Source organism: Euprymna scolopes, chromosome 26, assembly GCF_053919585.1.
Source record: "Euprymna scolopes isolate OS-2025 chromosome 26, ASM5391958v1, whole genome shotgun sequence".
NCBI classification, from domain to species: Eukaryota; Metazoa; Mollusca; class Cephalopoda; order Sepiida; family Sepiolidae; genus Euprymna; species Euprymna scolopes.
In genome coordinates, this window is record NC_136507.1 from 66882266 (window position 1) to 66891576 (window position 9311).

At 37.1% G+C, this 9311-nt stretch overlaps 1 pseudogene; it reads right to left on the reverse strand.

The window, feature by feature from the left end:
* Nucleotides 1-1655: 1655 nt before the first annotated feature.
* LOC145248430 (5S ribosomal RNA) lies at nucleotides 1656-1772 on the reverse strand (annotated as a pseudogene).
* Nucleotides 1773-9311: the final 7539 nt, after the last annotated feature.

Here is a 9311-nt window from a genome sequence, read left to right on the forward strand (position 1 = left end):
CTCGAAAGAAAGGGCTATTTTAAACTTAAGTATGATGTATCAAAGAAGATGCCATTTCAAACTTAAGCCTTACAGCTCAAAGAAAAGACTATTTGAAATTAAAGAGTGACGAACCAAAGAAAACGCCATTTCAAACTTAAGAGTGACAAATAAAATAAAGATTATTTATAACTATAGTGTGACGAACCAGAAGATTATATTCCGAACGTTTGAGTGACATGTATAATAGAATGTTATTTGTATATCTTCGAGTTCGTCCATTTGTTGCGAATTAACAGTGAGATTAAAATGACAAATACGTATTTACGATATTAAGTTATTCTCACATTAAAAACCGACTCCGTGTTTAACTCTACTTTCGTGGACGGATCTAAAAACTATATTCCTTATAGAATGTTACTTCACTATTTATATCATAGTTTGTAAGAACCTTATTGCCATAGATTCTCAACCTCTATCGTAGACCCCCACCAGCGACTCCCCATCATCGGTATCGCAGTTAGAAATAGAAATAGTACTTGTCCAACATCCCACGCGTAACCACAAGAGATTTCGACTCAGATGTTGTTGAATGAATGAAAGATGACGAAATAAGAACTTGTTGATATTTTTTTCTATATATATATATATTTATTCTGAAAATGAATTGCCTGAATGAATGGCGCGAGATTTTGCTGCACGTGTGTGCAGAGGGCACGGCGGGGAAGAGTAAGAAGTAAGGAGAGGTCATATGTCACATGTCCATAGTGTTTGGCTAATAGAGATGCGGTTTGGGGTGAGTTATGACGGGTGAAGAAAAGGTCACTTTTCATCTTTGGAGTAAAGTATTCGAGGAGGACTGCAAGGGGTTCAAATAACATCGTCGGCTTTTTTTTGTAGCCTTTTGAGTGTTTGTGATTTGGACTAATTGGAAGCTAAAGAAAAAAAGTCTCAAGAAAGAGAAAATAAACAAAAGAGAGTAATTGAGTGGTTGAGAGGTAAAGGAAAAGATAGACTAAGATAGGGGATAGAGAGAGAGAGAGAGAGAGAGAGAGAGAGAGAGAGAGAGAGAGAGAGAGAGAGAGAGAGAGAAATAAAAGCGAGAGAGAGAGAGAAAGAGAGAGACAGAGAAGGAAGAAAGTACAAGAATGTGAGATAAAAAAAAAAGAGAAACAGGAAGACACAACAACAGGAAGAGAAAGAGACGTAGAGAAAATGAGAGCAGAGTGATACAGAGAGGCAAAATGAAATAGAAATTTAAAAGATGAAGCTGTATGATATAGAGAAATATAGAGATGGAGAAGATTAGAGTGATGGGAAGATAAAAAAAGAAGGTACTAGTGCTGAAATATTAACATTATTATTTAGAAAACCATTCTTAACATGGGGAGGGTGTTTTGTACCTATTCTGTACGTTAACCTTACTATTTAATAAAAACAGATATCATAAAACTTTAATTAAATTGAAAATACTATTTAAAAAATAGCGCGGATCAACAAGTGCACTAAGGGCTGCCTCGGTCATTGACAGACTATGGTCCCCCACGAAGGGGTGCCTGCGTGTGAAAGTCTTATTGGCAGGAGGTGCGCAATCTCCAACCACACCTCTCCTGAGTCGACAGTGGCAAGTGAAGTGTACAAGACGACTAGAAACAAATGCCGAGATAAGCGGAGAGCACATACAACACCTAGAATTCCCAAATGGTCACCCATCTGGTACTAACCAGGTTCAATGTTGCTTAACTTCGGTGATCTGACGCGAACCGGTGCGTCAACGCGATTAGGCCGTATGACTAGCACCAAAAAGAAAGAGGAATTGAGAGAGAAGATATGGAAAGGGAAATAAAAACTAGACAAAGAAAAGGAAGAAACTATATGAAGTTGAGATTTAAAAGAAAAAGACAATAATTTGCTTCATTTTACTTCAAAGTTCTCAGAAATCAAGTATTAACCCCTTTCCTAGGAGTTAACACTTGATCTCTATATGAGATACATTGATATTCGAATATTAAAGTTCTCCTTTACACTGAGTTAATAAAGAAAAGCCAAGTACGTCCAAGGATGGAGTACTGCTGCCACATCTGGGCAGGAGCTGCTAAAAACAGCCTATCCTGCCTTGACAGAGTACAAAATAGACTTCGTGGTTTGGTGGGGGATGCCCTTTTCTCTTCTCTGCAGCCTCTCTCCCACTGAAGAGACGTTGCGGGCCTGTCTTTGTTTTATCTATATTTCCATGGCAGGTGCTCGTCTGAGCTCCAATCTCTCGTCCCCTTTCGCCAATCTTTCACGATAAACACCCGTCTGGCTGAAACTACTATCAATAATTATCCCCACTCTTTATCTGTGCCTAAATCCAAACGTAGATTCCATGAGCAGAGCTTCTTTCTCAGAAAACGAGTGATTTTTCTGATAAAGGGAGAAGAAAAAGCTGTATTCTAGGTTGGCAGTATTTTGCGTGAACAGTCGACAGAGATGGCGGAAATTTTCTGTTTCTATGTCTATCCTTGTAGTCATGTCACTAGTAAGGGTGCTGGAGGTAAACGTTTTATCTGGGCTGACGTTATCCGCCTGATAGTCAGGGACCCGAACCTTGGATTAACCACTAAGGAGGCTGTCCTATCAGCAGTTGCAAAGTACTGGGGCTGCTGTATTGCTATTTGGTGATGGACATGGAATATGTGCCTATATAAAAGATGGCTTTCCATGTAGTAGGGACATCTCCAGAGAAGATCCTAACTTACTTTATATGTGCTTCCGAGTAGCACTAGCTCACACTACAGCATTTATATTTACTCTCTATCGCCCCCATAACAGCGGAGTTACTATGTTTAAAAGCATATATGAGAAAATTGATCAAGTTCTATCAGCATATCCTTCAGCTAACATTTACGTATATTGAGACTTCAATGTTCACAATATGGAATGGTTGACCCACTCAAACAAGACCGATGATGAGGGGAGATTCTGTCATGATTTCTCCTTTGCTTATGACCTCACTCAGATTGTTCACGAACCCATCCGTCTCCTCGACCTTTTTCTCACAACTTGCCCTGAACTATGTCCAGTTTCCGTTCTGTCTCCCCTTGGATCTTCCGACCACTCAGTTGTATCAATTAAGATAAAAATGAAATGTAATAAGTCCTCAGACGTACCTCTCAATCGTACAGTATATCGATACACTAAAGCTGACTGGGATAGTTTCCGTACATTTATATCGGATCTTCCTCTGCGTTCCATGTTTAAAAAGGATGTGTCGTCTATAGTATCAGACCTGACGGAATGGTTAATTGTAGGTATAGACAATTTCATACCCTCGAAAAATTCCAGAAAAAGCCCAACAGCCAGCCATGGTTTTCTCCAGAATGTGCTGCTGCTATTGCGCACAGAAATCACTTTTTCCGCTGCTTCCAACATAATAGATGTATGGAAACTTAAGTCGCTTTCAATAAAACGCCCGATTTTTCAGAGATTAGGATTTATTTGAATTTAAAGTTTTGAGTAGCAAGCATTGACAGCAATGTGTTAGATTTTGAAGTGGCAATCTTTGACAACATATTGTCGAGTGTTGTAGTAGCGAGATTTAACAACAGTGTGTTGAATTTAACCCGGGAAATTATAGGTTGAAAGTGCAGAATAGTTAACTATCCATTTTGGAAAGTGCAGAATAGTTAACACTTGATTATTAATCCACATTAAAAATATCACCATGCTTAATTTACAACTTTTTCTTTCCGATTATTAAAGCATCATTCATATTTTTCTGTCATATTTTCACTCATGTTGATTCGAAAACGGTCTTCTTTAGTCAACAGAAAAATGTGTCATCTTCCATTATGATAATGCTCAGCCTCACACAGCGCTACTAACCAAGAATTTGGTTGAAAAATCTTGCCCCATCCTGCATATTCTCCTAACCTAGGTCCTTTGGATTATCACTTATTTCGAGTATAACAAAACCATTCACACAGACCACACAATGAAATGTAACAAACGTATGGTGGTGGTGTCCCATCACATGACCTTGTAAAATGCTAAAATTGTGAATTCAAAAATGGCCGGAAACCTATGGAAACAATTCTCATACCTGGATGCCCCTCCTTTATCTCATTAATAAGGCCTCTGCCAATCAAGCTGAGTCTGCCATTTTGGAAGATCATTACATGATTATTCGCCAAATAGCCCACGAGATAGAGATTAGTACATATCTGTGAAAACTTTCATTCATGACCATTTGCACATATATAAGGTATGTACCAGATGGATTCCCAGGTTGCTGACACCTCTTCAGAAGCGAGAACCCGTCGGGTATTTTAGGATGAATTTGGAAATTTGTCAAAAAGATGAGTATAGTTTTTCAAAAGACTGATTACAAAATCCGAAACCTGGATGCAGCACTATCATTCAGAGATAAAAGCCTAGTCAATGCAGCGGAAACATTTAGAACCATTACTTTCAAAGACTGGGACGATGCAGCAAGATCATGTTCATAGTCTTCTGGGACTAGGTCGGAGTAGTGATAACGGATTTACAAGAAGCAATCATGCTTCACTTTTGTTGAAATTAAATGAAACTATTAAAATCAAGAGACGAGGCAAGATCAGCAAAGTTATTCTCCCTTTACAAGACAACACTCTAGTCCACAACACGCATGTGTCGAGATCAGAAGCACGACCTCTAGCTATGAAATTCTCCCCCACCCCTGCTTTCTTGACCTTTAACCCTCTGACTTTCACCTCTTCCAAGTCATGAAGTTGTTTTGATGGGAAGCCTTTCCCAGATGATGCAGCCTTAATTTTCGAATTCACGTAGTAGTTGGTGAGTCAAAATGAGGTGTTCTACAAAAATGCTCTCTAGAGCTGCATTAAACGATGGTATATATGCGTAATTCTGTGTTGTTCCTATAGTGAAAGACTAATAACTGCACCAAGTTGCGTTGCTCTACTGCTAATTGAAGTGAGCCAAAGGCATTACTTATTGAACGCACCTCATACCATACCGTAGACAAGGCTGTTGAAGTAAAGGCGGTAGCATATGATATGTCAAAAGCCTTTTGTCTTTATGTGTATCTTTTCGAACTCGGGAATCTTTCTATCAAACTCGGGAATCTTTCTTTCAAACTTTGGAATTTACAAATATTTTTGGACATGACCCCGTTCCGTCAGCCATTACCAGGTAGAAGTTTTAAATAATTCGCAAGTAGATTATTCATATCACCCGCGCTGAGAATTGAACCTTCAACCTCAAGAAGAGTTCCATTTTGAACTGAATTTTACCTAGTGCTATATCAGCAAGGACCTGTAGGGTAATCGATAAAGCATTATGTAAAATTCAGTATATATTTGTTGGAAATAAGTTCCTAAACTCACACTTAATTTTTAGATAAGATTTTCGTCAATTTTTCACAATTAAGATTTAAATAGAAATTTCGTCGATTTTTTTATGCTCAGTTAAAAAATTTTTTTCCGTCAATTCGTATCGCTTCATTAAGATATGATTTTCTTTAATTCGTTACACTTAATATTAAAAAACGATTTTCGTCGATTCGTATTTAATATTAGAACACAATTTCCGCTAATTTGTCACGCTAATTAAAAATAATTATCGTCGATTTGTCATGTTTAATTTTTAAATAGAATTTTCATCGATTTGTGACACTTAATTTTAAAATAGAATTTTCATCGATTTGTGACATTTAATTTTAAAATAGAATTTTCATCGACTTGTGACACTTAATTTTAAAATATTATTTTCAGCGATTTGTGACAATTTTAAAATGGAATTTTCATCGATGGTTGACGCTTAATTTTAAAATATAATTTTCCTCGATTTGTGACACTTAATCTTAAATAAAATTTTCATCAAGAAAAAAGTATTTTTGTCGATTAGTCTCGTTTAAGTAGAATACAATTTTAGCGAATATGTCACGCTTAATTTAAAAATTATCATCAACTCGCCACACTTAATTTCAAAATATGATTTTCGATTAGTCACGCTTAATTTTAAAATATAATTTTCGATTAGTCACGCTAAATTTTAAAATAAAATTTTCGATTCGTCACGCTTAATTAAAAAATATAATTTTCGATTACACACGCTCAATCTTAAATTAGAATTTTTGTTGCTCGTTAATCTCTCACGCATTTGTTGGGAATAATGTTTTCGTTTGTCTGTCATGATTCAAATTGAACTTGAATTGTCATCGTTGAACACACAGATTGAATAAAGGCAGAATAAGAATGCACCTTTTGTTTTATATGCGTGCTCGGTGTTGCCCAGGTGTTTGGAGGTGTGTGTTGAGCAAAAAAAAAAAAAAGTGATAGTAGGCAGGCAGGCAGGCTCGAACTCGTACCACGAAGGATGAAAAGAACGCGAAAAAAACCCCAAAAACAAAACAAAACAACTTGATGTCTCTGCCGTTGCGTCCCTCACCAAACTGGAAGTTTTAATTAAGGTTGAAATTAAATTTGTTTAAATTACAGATTTAAATTAAGGCCAGTCAATCGAAAAGAAGGGATGACTTTCTAAAATATCGGCGAAAAAAGCGACCCCTCCCTGTAGAAAAGTGCCCAGTTGAGGGTGAAGGAATTAATGTTTTTTTAGCTAATTTTTCGATATTTGTCGTTCGAAGGGTCGGCTTCAAAACGATACCAATCCCGTTAAAAGTTTTAGACAGGTATACAAACATACATACATACATTTAAACAGATAGGTGAGATTCATATTATAGATTTCTTTTAGTCTGTATTTTTATCTGTTTGTCTGTCAGTTCCAATTCTCTTTGAAACAATTGGGTCGATTTGGTTGAAATTTTTTATGGACCTATATTATGGTAAGGTGCAGCGAAGAAAGTATTATGGTAGCCGTTCGATGCACAGTTAGCGATTAATACGAATCATTAAGGTTTAGTATTGAAGTTCCACTTTTTCTTGGAAACTACTGAGCCTATCTGACTTAAATTTTGTAGCACCTTCGTTATGATAAGGTTTAGCGAACTATGTATTACATTATCCGTTCGATGCACAATTATGGCTTAATCGGAATTAGTAGGGATTAGTAAAAATTAGTAGTGATTAATATTTAATAGCAAAATTAGTACAAATTTAACCATATTCAATTATCATTTGGCACAAAGCACTTATTCGAAGTCAACGGGCTAAAACTTTTGTCCATTTTAAACGGGCTAAAAGTCTAGTCAGACATGTTTCACACACTACAAACATGTTAAGATTCTTTTGGGAACGTTATTCAATACAAGTACCCTTTTCCCTCTGTTGAAAACACAGTGAAGATTATGAAGAAATAACATACTTTATTTAGGTTTGGAATCGTTTGATGTCGACCATTACATCGGTTTTGTCACAGATCTATGTCATAAAGAACCTGTCGATTAGAAAACCTGTTTCCTTTCACAGTTTCTTTCTCTGCATTCTAATTTGTTCTTCAATGTTTGTATTTTCGAACAGGTGTTCAGTTTTGGGTGAAATGGAATACGATTCACCGACTGTAACGGAACGCTAAGTTATTCCAACACTAAGTGTCCACTGTTTTTACTGACAGAAGAAACAAAAACACATGATCACGTGACAGGAAAGCAAGCAAAAAATAAATAAACGAAAGCAAATATGCCATCACGGGTAATGTGAAGACACAGCGGCCTAGAAAAGAAAATGGCTACCGAGTTCTTAGAATGTCCCCGACAAGTTTTCTAACTAATGGGTATGACAATGATTTCGGATTAAAGAATTGACACTATTCCAACTTGCTATGAAGCTGGCTAACAATTTCGAAATGATTCAAGGGATAGCCATGCATCGATTAATACCAAAATATTGAAGGTGTGAAATCTGTAATTTATTATGCGTATTGAACCGTTATGCGTAGTCATTTGGAGATAGAAATATTCAAAAAAAATATGTCCCGTAATTTCCTACCGAAAAGGTAAATCTTTTTTTGAGCGCGGCAAACTTTATTTAGGAATAATTATCTTTACAATGTAGCATGATAAAAAGTGTCGCCCTAAAAAAAAAAAAACAAAAAAAAAACACTACTGCTTTATTTTAATACTTTTATTGAAAAAAATCTATTCAGTAACTTGATTATGTAGTAGAGCAGACATCTATTCAATGTAACCGCCTTCAACCTCAATCACCCCCTGATACGGGTCCAGAACTGGGAGCATGCCTTTTCTACAAGCATCGCCAAGAGCTCGGCGAACACTTGGCGGATGGCGGCAATAAGACTGGCTTTGGTGTTGGGACTATATTGGTGATGTTCTCGACGTATGACCAAACAAAGTAGTCCAACGGGTTCAGGTTGAGGGAAGAGGGGAGGCAGTGAGTGTAGAAAGTCGTAGCACTCCTACTGAAGCCAAGCATCTTTGGACTTGTGAGTCGGCGCCGTCCTACTGCCACACCTATGGTCTGCCAGCGGTCACTTGATTGCACCAGGGGATGACCACACTCTTCAGCATATCCAGGTACACTTTGGTATTGACTTTCAAGCCGACTTCAAAAATATGGCCCTCACTTGAAAGCACACAAAGACAGGACCGGAAACTTTGAGCACGTACCTGTTATTCGTGGCAATCCAGTGATGCATTTAGAGGGTGCTGACAATGGTCCTATTTTCATAACTTGGATCAGTAGAGAGCATGAGTTGTACAGCGGCACATCTCCAATCTCGCTCGTTTAACATTGTTTCACTTTCAGACATGATAAAAGGCTCCTATCGCTCTTGAGATTTGCACACAACTGGCCAACTAGTAGATGGTGTGCAACAAAAAAAGAAAAAGAAAAGAAAACCAGTTTCAATTAACGGAAATGGGATCATATCGTCTTTCCGAGGGCGACAATTTTATCGTTCCACCCTGTATAATTTATATGTGGCTTAAGGATTTATCTCAGTTATTAGATAAAATATTTTCTTTCTAGACCGCTGTGTCTACACATTACTGTTACCAGGTTCTATGCTTTATACCTGTTAACGACAAGTAAACGACAAAGACCCAAATTCGCAACTTTCAGTTATCTATATCTATACTATTAATAAAATTCTAAATGTTTATTTATTTATTTATTTGTGTGTGTGTGTGTGTGCCAATAAAACTTTCGAACGGATGTACCGAATTGAAAAATTATTTTTTCCCTGAAAGGTATGAGTCCCTAAATTGTCTTTATCTATATATGGTTCGTAACGTACAACGCCGAGTCACACAAAAAGTCCGAAATAAGGGTTTTTGGGTCATTTCGTGCAATTGTCGAAAAAGTTACCTGGCCATGTCAACGGAATTTAGCACTGTCTGTATACAGTCACGGTAAGATCTTGCGGCATAC